We start from the raw sequence: 17,316 nt of genomic DNA on the forward strand, positions 1-17,316 counted from the left end.
TTTGAGTTAAAATAGGCGCCAAAATTCAAAAACAATATGTAAAATATAGGAAAAAACAGTAATTTTTGACATTTGTGAAGTTCCAGACCTGTCACATAGATGGCGCCATTTTTGAGTCAAAATAGGCGCCAAAATTCAAAAACAATATGTAAAATATAGGAAAAACAGTAATTTTTGACATTTATGAAGTTCCAGACCTGACACATAGATGGCGCCATTTTAGGGTCAGTTAGGTCAAATTATGCTTAAAATTCAAGAAAAATACGTAAATTAACCCAGAATCTTGTAATTTTTGACATTTGTGAAGTTCCAGACCTGTCATATAGATGGCGCCATTTTTGAGTCAAAATAGGCGCCAAAATTCAAAAACAATATGTAAAATAAAGGAAAAAACAGTAATTTTTGACATTTCTGAAGTTCCAGACCTGACACATAGATGGCGCCATTTTAGGGTCAGGTCAGGTCAAATTATGCTTAAAATTCAAGAAAAATACGTAAATTAACCCAGAATCTTCCCAGAATCTTGTAATTTTTGACATTTCTGAAGTTCCAGACCTGTCACATAGATGGCGCCATTTTTGAGTTAAAATAGGCGCCAAAATTCAAAAACAATATGTAAAATATAGGAAAAAACAGTAATTTTTGACATTTGTGAAGTTCCAGACCTGTCACATAGATGGCGCCATTTTTGAGTCAAAATAGGCGCCAAAATTCAAAAACAATATGTAAAATAAAGGAAAAACAGTAATTTTTGACATTTATGAAGTTCCAGACCTGACACATAGATGGCGCCATTTTAGGGTCAGTTAGGTCAAATTATGCTTAAAATTCAAGAAAAATACGTAAATTAACCCAGAATCTTGTAATTTTTGACATTTCTGAAGTTCCAGACCTGTCATATAGATGGCGCCATTTTTGAGTCAAAATAGGCGCCAAAATTCAAAAACAATATGTAAAATAAAGGAAAAAACAGTAATTTTTGACATTTATGAAGTTCCAGACCTGACACATAGATGGCGCCATTTTAGGGTCAGGTCAGGTCAAATTATGCTTAACATTAAAAAAAAATACGTAAATTAACCCAGAATCTTGTAATTTTTGACATTTCTGAAGTTCCAGACCTGTCATATAGATGGCGCCATTTTTGAGTCAAAATAGGCGCCAAAATTCAAAAACAATATGTAAAATAAAGGAAAAAACAGTAATTTTTGACATTTCTGAAGTTCCAGACCTGACACATAGATGGCGCCATTTTAGGGTCAGGTCAGGTCAAATTATGCTTAAAATTCAAGAAAAATACGTAAATTAACCCAGAATCTTCCCAGAATCTTGTAATTTTTGACATTTCTGAAGTTCCAGACCTGTCATTTAGATGGCGCCATTTTTGAGTCAAAATAGGCGCCGAAATTCAAAAACAATATGTAAAATAAAGGAAAAAACAGTAATTTTTGACATTTCTGAAGTTCCAGACCTGACACATAGATGACGCCATTTTAGGGTCAGGTCAGGTCAAATTATGCTTAAAATTCAAGAAAAATACGTAAATTAACCCAGAATCTTGTAATTTTTGACATTTCTGAAGTTCCAGACCTGTCATATAGATGGCGCCATTTTTGAGTTAAAATAGGCGCCAAAATTCAAAAACAATATGTAAAATATAGGAAAAAACAGTAATTTTTGACATTTGTGAAGTTCCAGACCTGTCACATAGATGGCGCCATTTTTGAGTCAAAATAGGCGCCAAAATTCAAAAACAATATGTAAAATAAAGGAAAAAACAGTAATTTTTGACATTTCTGAAGTTCCAGACCTGACACATAGATGGCGCCATTTTAGGGTCAGGTCAGGTCAAATTATGCTTAACATTCAAAAAAAATACGTAAATTAACCCAGAATCTTGTAATTTTTGACATTTCTGAAGTTCCAGACCTGTCATATAGATGGCGCCATTTTTGAGTCAAAATAGGCGCCAAAATTCAAAAACAATATGTAAAATAAAGGAAAAAACAGTAATTTTTGACATTTCTGAAGTTCCAGACCTGACACATAGATGGCGCCATTTTAGGGTCAGGTCAGGTCAAATTATGCTTAAAATTCAAGAAAAATACGTAAATTAACCCAGAATCTTCCCAGAATCTTGTAATTTTTGACATTTGTGAAGTTCCAGACCTGTCACATAGATGGCGCCATTTTTGAGTCAAAATAGGCGCCAAAATTCAAAAACAATATGTAAAATAAAGGAAAAAACAGTAATTTTTGACATTTCTGAAGTTCCAGACCTGACACATAGATGGCGCCATTTTAGGGTCAGGTCAGGTCAAATTATGCTTAACATTCAAAAAAAATACGTAAATTAACCCAGAATCTTGTAATTTTTGACATTTCTGAAGTTCCAGACCTGTCATATAGATGGCGCCATTTTTGAGTCAAAATAGGCGCCAAAATTCAAAAACAATATGTAAAATAAAGGAAAAAACAGTAATTTTTGACATTTCTGAAGTTCCAGACCTGACACATAGATGGCGCCATTTTAGGGTCAGGTCAGGTCAAATTATGCTTAAAATTCAAGAAAAATACGTAAATTAACCCAGAATCTTCCCAGAATCTTGTAATTTTTGACATTTCTGAAGTTCCAGACCTGTCACATAGATGGCGCCATTTTTGAGTTAAAATAGGCGCCAAAATTCAAAAACAATATGTAAAATATAGGAAAAAACAGTAATTTTTGACATTTGTGAAGTTCCAGACCTGTCACATAGATGGCGCCATTTTTGAGTCAAAATAGGCGCCAAAATTCAAAAACAATATGTAAAATAAAGGAAAAACAGTAATTTTTGACATTTATGAAGTTCCAGACCTGACACATAGATGGCGCCATTTTAGGGTCAGTTAGGTCAAATTATGCTTAAAATTCAAGAAAAATACGTAAATTAACACAGAATCTTGTAATTTTTGACATTTCTGAAGTTCCAGACCTGACACATAGATGACGCCATTTTAGGGTCAGGTCAGGTCAAATTATGCTTAAAATTCAAGAAAAATACGTAAATTAACACAGAATCTTGTAATTTTTGACATTTCTGAAGTTCCAGACCTGACACATAGATGACGCCATTTTAGGGTCAGGTCAGGTCAAATTATGCTTAAAATTCAAGAAAAATACGTAAATTAACCCAGAATCTTGTAATTTTTGACATTTCTGAAGTTCCAGACCTGTCATATAGATGGCGCCATTTTTGAGTCAAAATAGGCGCCAAAATTAAAAAACAATATGTAAAATAAAGGAAAAACAGTAATTTTTGACATTTATGAAGTTCCAGACCTGACACATAGATGGCGCCATTTTAGGGTCAGGTCAGGTCAAATTATGCTTAAAATTCAAGAAAAATACGTAAATGAACCCAGAATCTTGTAATTTTTGACATTTATGAAGTTCCAGACCTGACACATAGATGGCGCCATTTTAGGGTCAGTTAGGTCAAATTATGCTTAAAATTCAAGAAAAATACGTAAATTAACCCAGAATCTTGTAATTTTTGACATTTCTGAAGTTCCAGACCTGTCATATAGATGGCGCCATTTTTGAGTTAAAATAGGCGCCAAAATTCAAAAACAATATGTAAAATATAGGAAAAAACAGTAATTTTTGACATTTGTGAAGTTCCAGACCTGTCACATAGATGGCGCCATTTTTGAGTCAAAATAGGCGCCAAAATTCAAAAACAATATGTAAAATATAGGAAAAACAGTAATTTTTGACATTTATGAAGTTCCAGACCTGACACATAGATGGCGCCATTTTAGGGTCAGTTAGGTCAAATTATGCTTAAAATTCAAGAAAAATACGTAAATTAACCCAGAATCTTCCCAGAATCTTGTAATTTTTGACATTTCTGAAGTTCCAGACCTGTCATTTAGATGGCGCCATTTTTGAGTCAAAATAGGCGCCGAAATTCAAAAACAATATGTAAAATAAAGGAAAAAACAGTAATTTTTGACATTTCTGAAGTTCCAGACCTGACACATAGATGACGCCATTTTAGGGTCAGGTCAGGTCAAATTATGCTTAAAATTCAAGAAAAATACGTAAATTAACCCAGAATCTTCCCAGAATCTTGTAATTTTTGACATTTCTGAAGTTCCAGACCTGTCATTTAGATGGCGCCATTTTTGAGTCAAAATAGGCGCCGAAATTCAAAAACAATATGTAAAATAAAGGAAAAAACAGTAATTTTTGACATTTCTGAAGTTCCAGACCTGACACATAGATGACGCCATTTTAGGGTCAGGTCAGGTCAAATTATGCTTAAAATTCAAGAAAAATACGTAAATGAACCCAGAATCTTGTAATTTTTGACATTTATGAAGTTCCAGACCTGACACATAGATGGCGCCACTTTTGGGTCAAAATGGGCGCCAAATTTCAAAAAAAATATGTAAATAAAGTAAAAACCAGTAATTTTTGACATTTGTGAAGTTCCAGACCTGTCATATAGATGGCGCCACTAAATTATGTTTTCGACTAACAGGTGGCGATACCAACATTAATAGTTACAGAAAGCTGTAATTTTTTTGACTTTCAAGTTTAGGTAACTGTTCTACAGATGGCGCCAGCATTGCTACAAATACAGGAACCTGTAGTTGTTTTTTGACATTTGACATCTTGACCTAATCTATAGGTCTAAAGATCAGCAATAGAATGGACTTCAAAGTTGATAATAAAGCTTTATTTTTATTATATATCGTAAATGGATTGTGTTTAAGCATAACGTTTGAATGGTTATGCAACCGCTTAAACTAATTGTTGCCGAACTTTCGTCTTTCCTTTGCATTCTTGAATAACGGAAATATAGATGGATTATTTTTGTGCATGAATTTTAAATTGTTATGCAACCATGAAAACACTAATTATTTTCTTTTTTCGGAGTTTTTTCAGATTATTGAAAGTCTGACACAAAACCTGTCCGTAACTGCGGCGTTCTCGCCAAACGCTACAGCTTGAAAAATCTAAAATTCGCATAGTCTAAATGTCCGAGAAAAATCGAAATTAAATGAAAACGAACAAAAGTTCGGACCGAACTAACATTAATCGAAAGTGGATGTCATAATTTTAAGTCCCTAACTAAACGGGATCTAAAACCCTTTCGAAACTGTGGCGTTCGAATTTTGATGAAAATTATTCCAAGTCCAAAGTCGGAACTGAAGCGTTCACATTGAACGCTACAGTTTCGAGAATCTATTCGGAACTGAAGCGTTCACATTGAACGCTACAGTTTCGAGAATCTATTCGGAACTGAAGCGTTCACATTGAACGCTACAGTTTCGAGAATCTATTCGGAACTGAGGCGTTCACTTTGAACGTTACAGTTTCGAGAATTTATTCGGAACTGAAGCGTTCACATTGAACGTTACAGTTTCGAAAGGACAAAATTAACAAAGACCAAAAGTCCGAGAAAAATTGAAATTAAATGAAAATGAACAAAAGTTCGGACCGAACTAACATTAATCGAAAGTGGATGTCATAATTTTAAGTCCCTAACTGAACGGGATCTAAAACCCTTTCGAAACTGTGGCGTTCGAATTTTGATGAAAATTATTCTAAGTCCAAAGTCGGAACTGAAGCGTTCACATTGAACGCTACAGTTTCGAAAATCTATTCGGAACTGAAGCGTTCACACTGGCGATTGCTTATGCAACCATGAAAGCACAAATATGAAACGCTACAGTTTCGAAAACTCATTCGGAACTGAAGCGTTCACACTGGCGATTGTTTATGCAACCATGAAAGCACAAAAATGAAACGCCACAGTTGCGAAAACTCATTCGGAACTGATGCGTTTACACCGAACGCTACAGTTTTGAAACCTCGTTCGGAACTGATGCGTTCAAAAATGTCGAAATTTTTACAAGTCCAGTTTCGGAACTGTAGCGACTGCATGGACTTAGCGCGAAAAGGACACATTCAGTGGGAACTGTAGCGGTAGGGACCCGTAAAAAAAGTAAAAAAAATAATAAAATATTTTATTTTTTGCTTTTTACCTTCCGTATACACAATTTTTTTTTTTTTTTTTTTTTTTTTTTTTTTAAGTCCAAATTGGGAACTGTAGCGGTCAACAGAAAAAAAAACTTTTTCCATCAACCACATACAATTCCCATTTTTAATATAATATTATTATTTATATTAATATTATAATTATTCATAATATATTACTGAACATTTGCTTCTCCTCAGTTTCGTTCTTTGGTTTCCAATATCATTCACTCGATCATATTTAATTCAAGCTTGTTATCGGAGGAGAAACAAGTCTTTCACAATTTTCACCAGTTCTGCTTACCATGTGACGGATCTTTTGTTTTTCAACGGGCGGAACAATAATCGAGATTTTTACTGCTTGGTGTTTCGGGCTTTGTGTTTTATTTTATAGATCCGTCACATTATTCAAGTAAATTATTCAATTCAATTTGTCGTCTGCATTAGAGTCAAGATTATTAATTTCATCTCATTTGCAGACGACTTTGGATAAGAGCACTGGGTGGTCACGTTTTTTAACTAGCGGTGAATTAGCTAATTCGTTCGCAAAATGCACGTTACAGGCGGACTAATTCACATTTCGCTATTCATCGAGAAATTTTTATTCACAGCGGTATATTGTCTTTCTAGAGACTTACCACTTTTTATTTCATCGATGTATTTTTATTTTTAATTTAGCATAATATCATTAAACGGGGTCGCGATGTACGAGAGGTAACAGATCGTACGGACGCGCACATTTGATTTCATGTCAATCCATTCATCGTGCGTACTTGTCCGTCATCGCTGCCACTTACCATCACTACTCCCTATATATGCCACCGCGGCAGCGATCAGCTCTGAATCGCTCGATGCGTGAAACGATCGAAATCCCATAGTGCGCCGGCCGCTCGCTATGGGCGAGGGGTAGAGTAAAACGGTCTGATCGCTCGGTGCAAAAGTCCGTTTGGGTACTTAGAGACGGAATTTTAAAATTCTGATTTCGCAGATCAATTTCAAGGATTATTAGGACTCGAATGCTGTCGACCATGTTTTGTAAAAAAAGTTTTTTACGTTTTTACGGCAATTTGACTGAACGCTACAGTTTCGAAAAAAAGTCGGAACTGTGGCGTTCGATCGAAATTTTTCCAAGTCCGAAGTCGAAACTGTAGCGGTCGACCAAAATTTTTCTAAGTCCGATTCGAAACTGAGGCGTTCGACCGAAATTTTTCCAAGTCCAATTCGAAACTGTAGCGTTCGAACAAAATTTTTCTAAGTCCGAAGTCGAAACTGTAGCGTTCGGCGCTCATTCGTCTAAGTCCGAACTCGGAAGTGTAGCGGTTGACAAATTTACATTGACCAAAAGTCCGAGAAAAATCGAAATTAAATCCAAACGAACAAATGTTTGGGTCGAACTAGCATCGATAGAAGGTAGATTTTATAATTTCAAGCTCCTAATTAAACGGGATCTAAAACCCTCTGGAAACTGAGGCGTTCGAAATTTTGATGAAAATTTTTCTAAGTCCGAAATAGGAACTGTGGCGGTCGAGCGAAATTTTTCTAAGTCCGTAGTCGAAACTGAGGTGTTCGAATTTTTGATAAAAATTTTTCTAAGTCTCATGTTGGAACTGTGGCGGTCGAGCGAAATTTTTCCAAGTCCGAAGTCGAAACTGTAGCGTTCGAACGAAATTTTTCTAAGTCCGAAGTCGAAACTGTAGCGTTCGGCGCTCATTCGTCTAAGTCCGAAGTCGGAAGTGTAGCGGTTGACAAATTTACATTGACCAAAAGTACGAGAAAAATCGAAATTAAATGCAAACGAACAAATGTTTGGGTCGAACTAACATCGATAGAAGGTAGATTTTATAATTTCAAGCTTCTAATTAAACGGGATCTAAAACCCTCTGGAAACTGAGGCGTTCGAAATTTTGATGAAAATTTTTCTAAGTCCGAAATAGGAACTGTGGCGGTCGAGCGAAATTTTTCTAAGTCCGTAGTCGAAACTGAGGTGTTCGAATTTTTGATAAAAATTTTTCTAAGTCTCATGTTGGAACTGTGGCGGTCGAGCGAAATTTTTCCAAGTCCGAAGTCGAAACTGTAGCGTTCGAACGAAATTTTTCTAAGTCCGAAGTCGAAACTGTAGCGGTCGACCAAAATTTTTCTAAGTCCGATTCGAAACTGAGGCGTTCGACCGAAATTTTTCTAAGTCCAATTCGAAACTGTGGCGGTCGAGCGAAATTTTTCTAAGTCCGAAGTCGAAACTGTAGCGTTCGGCGCTCATTCGTCTAAGTCCGAAGTCGGAAGTGTAGCGGTTGATAAATTTACATTGACCAAAAGTCCCAGAAAAATCGAAATTAAATGCAAACGAACAAAAGTTACGGTCGAACTAACACCAAACAAGGGTGGCTGTGATAATTTCAAACCCCTAACTAAACGGGATCTAAAACCCTCTGGAAACTGAGGCGTTCGAAATTTTGATGAAAATTATTCTAAGTCCGAAGTCGGAACTGAGGTGTTCGGTCGAAATGCCGTAAAAACGTAAAAAATATTTTTTTCAAAACACCGTTAACGGCATTCGAGTCCTAATGACCCTTGAAATTGATCTGCGAAATCAGAATTTTAAAATTCCGTCTCTAAGTACCCAAACGGACTTTTGCACCGAGCGATCAGACCGATTTACCCGACCCCTCGCCCATAGCGAGCGGCCGGCGCGCTATGGGATTTCGACCGTTTCGCGCATCGAGTGATTCAGAGCTGAACGCTGCCGCGCTGGCATATATAGGGATAGTAGTGGTGGTATGTAGCAGCGGACAAAAGCGTACGATCGAAATGTGATTTTATGTGCGTCCGATTATCTTGTTACCTCTCGTACACCGCGACTTACCCGTAGTTGGGACGATGGCCGGAATGTGTACCCTGTGGACCCACCATCGTTTGAGGGATGACAAATCTTGCCATTGACCATGCACAGCGAGATTGCGGATGCGGCGAGCGTTTCTATGTTAGCGGTCCAAATGCAATCAAAGATTTTATGTGTTCGTGTCAGAACGACCAAAAATTAACAAATGCGTCAACTCACTAAAGTCCGAGCGAGAATTTTGAAATAAATAAAATTTCATAAACTCGTAACGTGTGAATATTTCTAAAGAGAAATCTCACAATAAACCGTCGCTTTCAATCTAGCGAAGAGTATGGAGAATGTTTGAACTTTTGCTTGTCGACGACGATATTTTTTCTTTACGATAAAATTTCAAGTCGATGTGCCCAAAAATCTCTAAATTTTGAACTGGGAAATTATTTCTTCGTCCGATGAATCGCATTGATCTCTGTTTTTGACGAAAAAAAGACGGATAAAATGCAGCATTCAATCAAGGATATAAAATAAAAGAAAAATTTTCCGTAAAAACTATATTACAATGGAGGATTATGTTTCTACTTTTCGTCCGATGAGTCGCAACAAAAATAAGTAATCCATCCGTCGTTGTTCGTTTAGTCGATCTGAATGCACTGTAAAAATTTATTAAAGTAAAATGTTACGTTTGCATTTCATGAATTTTGACAAACGTGTACCGAAATGTGTACAAATTATTTATTTCGACGACGACGACAACTTAGAACGGATGAATAAAATTAATTGTTGCAAGATTCAAACAAGGATGAAAAAGTCATAGAAAATTATTCCGTAACCATGATATTGGATTATTTTTTCTTCACTCTCTCCTCCGATGAGTCGCAACAAATAAAAATCCATAAATCAATTCATCCGTCGTTGTTCGTTTAGTCGATCTGAATGCACTGTAAAAATTTATTAAAGTAAAAATGTTACGTTGCATTTCATGAATTTTGACAAACGTGTACCCCGAAGTGTGTACAAATTATTTATTTCGACGACGACGACAACTTAGAACGGATGAATAAGAATAAAATTGTTGCAGGAGATTCAATCAAGGATGATGTGAAAAAAATGTCGAAAAATTTTCCATCCAGAAAGATCGCGTGGCGTTACGTCTCTTCTTACGAGGTTTTCGTTTCGCAGACACGCACACTTTCTTCAAAACAATAATAGGAAAGTGTTCAGTTTTTTATAAGAGCAGCAGGTGTCTTTCCGAAATTCTACGATTATTGTAGCTTATATGACTAGAAGGAAAGAAAGACTAAAACTCTCTTATTTTAAAACAAGAACGCAGTTCCCTGGTTGATCCTGCCAGTAGTCATATGCTTGTCTCAAAGATTAAGCCATGCATGTCTCAGTACAAGCCAAATTAAGGTGAAACCGCGAAAGGCTCATTAAATCAGTTATGGTTCCTTAGATCGTACCCACATTTACTTGGATAACTGTGGTAATTCTAGAGCTAATACATGCAAACAGAGCTCCAACCGGAAACGGAAGGAGCGCTTTTATTAGATCAAAACCAATCGGTGGCGGTCTCCGTCATCGTACAACTTGGTGACTCTGAATAACTTTACGCTGATCGCACGGTCTCGCACCGGCGACGCATCTTTCAAATGTCTGCCTTATCAACTGTCGATGGTAGGTTCTGCGCCTACCATGGTTGTAACGGGTAACGGGGAATCAGGGTTCGATTCCGGAGAGGGAGCCTGAGAAACGGCTACCACATCCAAGGAAGGCAGCAGGCGCGCAAATTACCCACTCCCGGCACGGGGAGGTAGTGACGAAAAATAACGATACGGGACTCATCCGAGGCCCCGTAATCGGAATGAGTACACTCTAAACCCTTTAACGAGGATCAATTGGAGGGCAAGTCTGGTGCCAGCAGCCGCGGTAATTCCAGCTCCAATAGCGTATATTAAAGTTGTTGCGGTTAAAAAGCTCGTAGTCGAATCTGTGTCCCGCGCCGCCGGTTCATCGTTCGCGGTGTCAACTGGCGTGCCGCGGGACGTCCTGCCGGTGGGCTTAGCTCGAGAGGGCGGCCCAACTCAATCCCGCCGCGGTGCTCTTCATTGAGTGTCGAGGTGGGCCGGCACGTTTACTTTGAACAAATTAGAGTGCTTAAAGCAGGCTAAAACTTCGCCTGAATACTGTGTGCATGGAATAATGGAATAGGACCTCGGTTCTATTTTGTTGGTTTTCGGAACCCCGAGGTAATGATTAATAGGAACGGATGGGGGCATTCGTATTGCGACGTTAGAGGTGAAATTCTTGGATCGTCGCAAGACGGACAGAAGCGAAAGCATTTGCCAAAAACGCTTTCATTGATCAAGAACGAAAGTTAGAGGTTCGAAGGCGATCAGATACCGCCCTAGTTCTAACCATAAACGATGCCAGCTAGCGATCCGCCGACGTTCTTCCGATGACTCGGCGGGCAGCTTCCGGGAAACCAAAGCTTTTGGGTTCCGGGGGAAGTATGGTTGCAAAGCTGAAACTTAAAGGAATTGACGGAAGGGCACCACCAGGAGTGGAGCCTGCGGCTTAATTTGACTCAACACGGGAAACCTCACCAGGCCCGGACACCGGAAGGATTGACAGATTGAGAGCTCTTTCTTGATTCGGTGGGTGGTGGTGCATGGCCGTTCTTAGTTGGTGGAGCGATTTGTCTGGTTAATTCCGATAACGAACGAGACTCTAGCCTGCTAAATAGGCGTATTTCGACATCCCAAAGGCCCGTCGATCCTGGGTTCGCCCGGTGGTCGTGCGCGGTTTTTACTGTCGGCGTACAAACAATTCTTCTTAGAGGGACAGGCGGCTTCTAGCCGCACGAGATTGAGCAATAACAGGTCTGTGATGCCCTTAGATGTTCTGGGCCGCACGCGCGCTACACTGAAGGAATCAGCGTGTCCTCCCTGACCGAGCGGTCCGGGTAACCCGCTGAACCTCCTTCGTGCTAGGGATTGGGGCTTGCAATTGTTCCCCATGAACGAGGAATTCCCAGTAAGCGTGAGTCATAAGCTCGCGTTGATTACGTCCCTGCCCTTTGTACACACCGCCCGTCGCTACTACCGATTGAATGATTTAGTGAGGTCTTCGGACCGGTACGCGATGGCGTTTCGACGTCGTCGATGTCGCTGGGAAGATGACCAAACTTGATCATTTAGAGGAAGTAAAAGTCGTAACAAGGTTTCCGTAGGTGAACCTGCGGAAGGATCATTAACGTGTCCTCGTACACACGAATTTTGACATATGTATAATTTATTATTATGCATTTTTATTTGATCGTGTCGATGTACACTTTATGTTTTTACAACACCGTCGTCGATGACATGGAGTCGACGGCACGATCTTTTGTCGTGCCGTTGCTTGTTTCTTTTTGAAACACCGTGTGTACGACGTTTTGAACTACGAATCGTACATATTCGGAAAAACAATAGCGTTACGCTGGCCCGCAGCGCCGGTCCTTGCGATCGAATTTTTCACCTTTTTTGAACGAGAAAAACCGAATTCGCTCGGGCATACGGCTGTTTCTTCGGGTACCTAGATTTTTTGATTTTTTTTGTACTATCTCTCGATCTTTTCCAATGATGGAAAAAAGGAGGGACGCTTTCGGTTTTTCGACCGGATCGCGGAAAGTTGTGAACTCCACCGCGAAAGTCGAAAGACGTTAGAAGTCCTCTTTTTTCGGACACACGGAGAGGATGTAGCAGAGTAGTCGAGAAAGAAGAAAATCGCAGGTGTCGAATTAGGTTACGACTCCGTGGGTTTTAAATGATTTACGCCCGGCTACGGGACCGGCGAGAAACGCTCCCGATTTTACGATTCGCGTGAATGATGTTCGTCGTTAGACGCTTCAAAGAGTTTTTTGAAAGCGCCGTTAAACGAGCGATCACACACACATCACACCTTGCTTTTTTAATGTTTTTGGTAGATGTGGTAAAGTGATTTCGTTAGAAACGGTAAAATTCTCTTTACGGAGCGTACGACTGCACCATTTCAAAATTATATACACCGTCAATCGTCATTAAGTCACGATATAGAACGGTAAACTTGAGGATTTTATGTTAGACGCTCAGTCTGGCACGTCTATAGATTTTTTCGTCAAAATTCACGATCTGTCTTCGGTTTGGCGACGAAAAAATATAGAAAGAAAATTGAAACACGAACACAAAGACCGCCCGCGAAAATCTCTTTTCGCTTACGGCGGATACTAATTCGCTTTTTCATAACGAGTACGATGATGTAATGATGTGTTGATTCCGATCGATCAAAAACCGTCTCTTCGTCACACTTTTTAAAGTGCTTGACACACGCACACTAAATGAAAGACACAATAAAGGAAAACTACCGAAAATGTAGTTTATGAGAGAAAGCAGCATTATTTATTAAAATTATTGCTGAGAAAAAGGAAATTGGCAAATTCCTAATTAAAATCGTATCGAACATGTCCCATCTTCACACATACATGCTCGTACTTTGCGTGTAAAAGCGGAGACCGCGTGAAAAAGAAAAGTGCTTCTTTTTCGGTGCGCGGATACAAATTTGTGTTTGGGTTAATATTTTTTTTAATTTTTTCGTACGCGTAAAACTGAGACCGACGATCGCGTTCCCTTTCAGACGAGAAAGTACGGACGAAAGACAATTAAGAGCGAGAATCATAAATATCCATACCACAACACCGAAATTTTAGACGTGGCACGTTTCGGAACCACGAAGATCATTTTCGTTTCGGATGTACGCACGTACGCAAAAATTTTTGCAAGACGTGTATAGACAGCTGGACGATCGGCATGATCGGGGTTCTTGTGGAACGAGCGTTTAAATTTTAAAAAGATTACCCTGAACGGTGGATCACTTGGCTCGTGGGTCGATGAAGAACGCAGCTAATTGCGCGTCAACTTGTGAACTGCAGGACACATGAACATCGACATTTCGAACGCACATTGCGGTCCTCGGATATAATGTTCCCGGACCACTCCTGGCTGAGGGTCGTGTCAATTTCAAAGACTGCTCGGTTTTCGTTTTCGGACGAAAACGTCGGAGCGTGTTGGATGTGTTGCGACGCGTCGAATAGGTACTCATTAATGTACGTGATCGTCACTTACGTCACGATATAACGACGCACGCCTCGAACGTGTGCCGAGACGTTTACTCGAGCGTGTTTTTTCGTCAAAAAGGACGGGACGGGTATGCTTTGTATTTTTTTTTTACAAAGTCCGTCGGACGTCCACCTTGCGAATCATAAATACGAAAGTGTTTACGTCGGCACATGTTCTTGCGTGGTGTGTCGTAGAATCGTGTGTTTGTGTGCGTTTCTCGTGCAGCGAGTAAATTTGCGCGACATCTTAAGACGCGAAAGCGACCAACTACTACTTGTTGTAGTTGTTGGCTGGTCTTTCGGCGTAGCACGTCCTATTTCTTCAACATGTCGTCATTTAAAAAAAAAAATGGCGTTTTAAGGTTGAGAACGTTATAGACGGTCGTCGTGTCCGAGACGTGTAATGCAAATCGCGACAGACGTCAGATCGTAAGCGTTTCTGTAAACTTAGCCATTTTTTAAAAAGAAAAATGACGAACACGTATAGCAAGGAATGGGAGACGTGTCGTGATCGTCGAAATGACCGAATGAAAAATTTTTATTTTTCATATGCGACCTCAGAGCAGGTGAGACTACCCGCTGAATTTAAGCATATTACTAAGCGGAGGAAAAGAAACTAACTAGGATTCCCTCAGTAGCGGCGAGCGAACAGGGAGAAGCCCAGCACCGAATCCCGCGGCCGAAACCGGACGCCGGGAAATGTGGTGTTAGGGAGGATCCGTCATCCCGAGATCGTGCGGCGCGTCCAAGTCCATCTTGAACGGGGCCACAGCCCATAGAGGGTGCCAGGCCCGTAGCGACCGCTGCCGATAACGGGAGGATCTCTCCTCAGAGTCGGGTTGCTTGAGAGTGCAGCCCTAAGTGGGTGGTAAACTCCATCTAAGGCTAAATATGACCACGAGACCGATAGCGAACAAGTACCGTGAGGGAAAGTTGAAAAGAACTTTGAAGAGAGAGTTCAATAGTACGTGAAACCGTTCAGGGGTAAACCTGAGAAACCCGAAAGGTCGAAAGGGGAGATTCAGCGTGACTCGATGGCGGCGCTGGACGATCGTGTGACAGATGGCGTACGCGTCGTTTGCACCTTTCGTTTTGTCGATCTGCCGTCGAACGCGTGCACTTCTCCCCCTGTAGGACGTCGCGATCCGTTGAGTGCCGGTCTAAGGCCCGCGGTGGAGCTCGTTCGGACGGTTCGCCGTTCGCCGAATGAACCCGTGGTGTTTCCCGATCGGCTCGCTCGACGGTATACAGATGGCGCGGGGCCGCTACACAGTTAGCGTCCGACCTTCGGCAAGCGCGCCCGTCGTGATGGTGATCGGACCTGGTGCCGGTCCCGTCCCCGGGTGGCTGTTCGCTGAGGTGTTCTCGGACAGACCTCGTTGAAACGCCGATCTGCGACGCTATAGCTTTGGGTACTTTCAGGACCCGTCTTGAAACACGGACCAAGGAGTCTAGCATGTGCGCGAGTCATTGGGATTTAACTAAACCTAAAGGCGCAATGAAAGTGAAGGTCCGCCTTGCGCGGACCAAGGGAGGATGGGCGGTCGTTACGGCTGCCGCCCCGCACTCCCGGGGCGTCTCGTTCTCATTGCGAGAAGAGGCGCACCAAGAGCGTACACGCTGGGACCCGAAAGATGGTGAACTATGCCTGGTCAGGACGAAGTCAGGGGAAACCCTGATGGAGGTCCGTAGCGATTCTGACGTGCAAATCGATCGTCGGAACTGGGTATAGGGGCGAAAGACTAATCGAACCATCTAGTAGCTGGTTCCCTCCGAAGTTTCCCTCAGGATAGCTGGCGCTCATAGCATACGAGTTTCATCCGGTAAAGCGAATGATTAGAGGCATTGGGGTCGAAACGGCCTCAACCTATTCTCAAACTTTAAATGGGTGAGATCTCCGGCTTGCTCGAACTATTGAAGCCGCGAGACTCGAATCAGAGTGCCAAGTGGGCCATTTTTGGTAAGCAGAACTGGCGCTGTGGGATGAACCAAACGCCGAGTTAAAGCGCCTAAATCGACGCTTATGGGATACCATGAAAGGCGTTGGTAACTTAAGACATCAGGACGGTGGCCATGGAAGTCGGAATCCGCCAAGGAGTGTGTAACAACTCACCTGCCGAAGTTACTAGCCCTGAAAATGGATGGCGCTGAAGCGTCGTGCTTATACTCGGCCGTCAGAGGCATGTGCGGTCAGGTTATTAAATTAACCGGCCATGAAGCCCTGACGAGTAGGAGGGTCGCGGCGGTGAGCGCAGAAGGACTGGCCGTGAGGCCGTCTGGAGCCGCCGTCGGTGCAGATCTTGGTGGTAGTAGCAAATACTCCAGCGAGGCCCTGGAGGACTGACGTGGAGAAGGGTTTCGTGTGAACAGCCGTTGCACACGAGTCAGTCGATCCTAAGCCCTAGGCGAAAGCCGATGTTGATGTGGTGTAGATTTTTGTCGTTGGTCGCAATTCGCAATTGTTGACGGAAACGTACGGAATTGTGCACACACCCGATGGGCGAAAGGGAATCCGGTTCCTATTCCGGAACCCGGCAGCGGAACCGTTTATAATTCGGGCCCTCGAAAGAGAGTTCGTCGGGGCAACCCAAAAGGACCCGGAGACGCCGTCGGGAGATCCGGGAAGAGTTTTCTTTTCTGCATGAGCGTTCGAGTTCCATGGAATCCTCTAGCAGGGAGATATGGTTTGGAACGCGAAGAGCACCGCAGTTGCGGCGGTGTCCGGATCTTCCCCTCGGACCTTGAAAATCCGGGAGAGGGCCACGTGGAGGCGTCGCGCCGGTTCGTACCCATATCCGCAGCAGGTCTCCAAGGTAAAGAGCCTCTAGTCGATAGAATAATGTAGGTAAGGGAAGTCGGCAAATTGGATCCGTAACTTCGGGATAAGGATTGGCTCTGAGGATCGGGGCGTGTCGGGCTTGGCGGGGAAGCGGGTCGCGACTGACGTGCCGGGCCTGGGCGAGGTGCAGGGTGTGTCGCTTCGGCGGTGTACTTCGAATCCGAGCTCGGTCCCGTGCCTTGGTCTCCCGCGGAACCGTCTTGCTGCGAGGCTCCGAGTGCGCCCGCAAGGGCGTTCGGATGTCCTCTTCGGCCGCCATTCAACGGTCAGCTCAGAACTGGCACGGACCGGGGGAATCCGACTGTCTAATTAAAACAAAGCATTGCGATGGCCCCAGCGGGTGTTGACGCAATGTGATTTCTGCCCAGTGCTCTGAATGTCAACGTGAAGAAATTCAAGCAAGCGCGGGTAAACGGGTAAAGCGATCCGATTCGAGGACACTGCCAGGCGGGGAGTTTGACTGGGGCGGTACATCTGTCAAA

At 41.9% G+C, this 17,316-nt stretch overlaps 2 non-coding genes and 1 pseudogene across 2 annotated transcripts; all 3 read left to right on the forward strand.

Moving 5' to 3' along the window:
* Positions 1 to 10,195: 10,195 nt before the first annotated feature.
* Positions 10,196 to 12,116, forward strand: LOC148165448 (small subunit ribosomal RNA). The gene has a single exon (XR_015771468.1). It is a non-coding gene; the product is annotated as a small subunit ribosomal RNA (ribosomal RNA).
* Positions 12,117 to 13,732: 1,616 nt separating this feature from the next.
* Positions 13,733 to 13,889, forward strand: LOC148165449 (5.8S ribosomal RNA). The gene has a single exon (XR_015771467.1). It is a non-coding gene; the product is annotated as a 5.8S ribosomal RNA (ribosomal RNA).
* A 658-nt stretch (positions 13,890 to 14,547) lies between these two features.
* Positions 14,548 to 17,316, forward strand: LOC148165450 (large subunit ribosomal RNA; annotated as a pseudogene; the record flags this gene model as incomplete).

The sequence above is a fragment of the Gnatocerus cornutus genome, unplaced genomic scaffold (assembly GCF_029298725.1).
Source record: "Gnatocerus cornutus isolate USDA-ARS CGAHR unplaced genomic scaffold, icGnaCorn1.1 ctg00000316.1, whole genome shotgun sequence".
NCBI classification, from domain to species: domain Eukaryota; kingdom Metazoa; phylum Arthropoda; class Insecta; order Coleoptera; family Tenebrionidae; genus Gnatocerus; species Gnatocerus cornutus.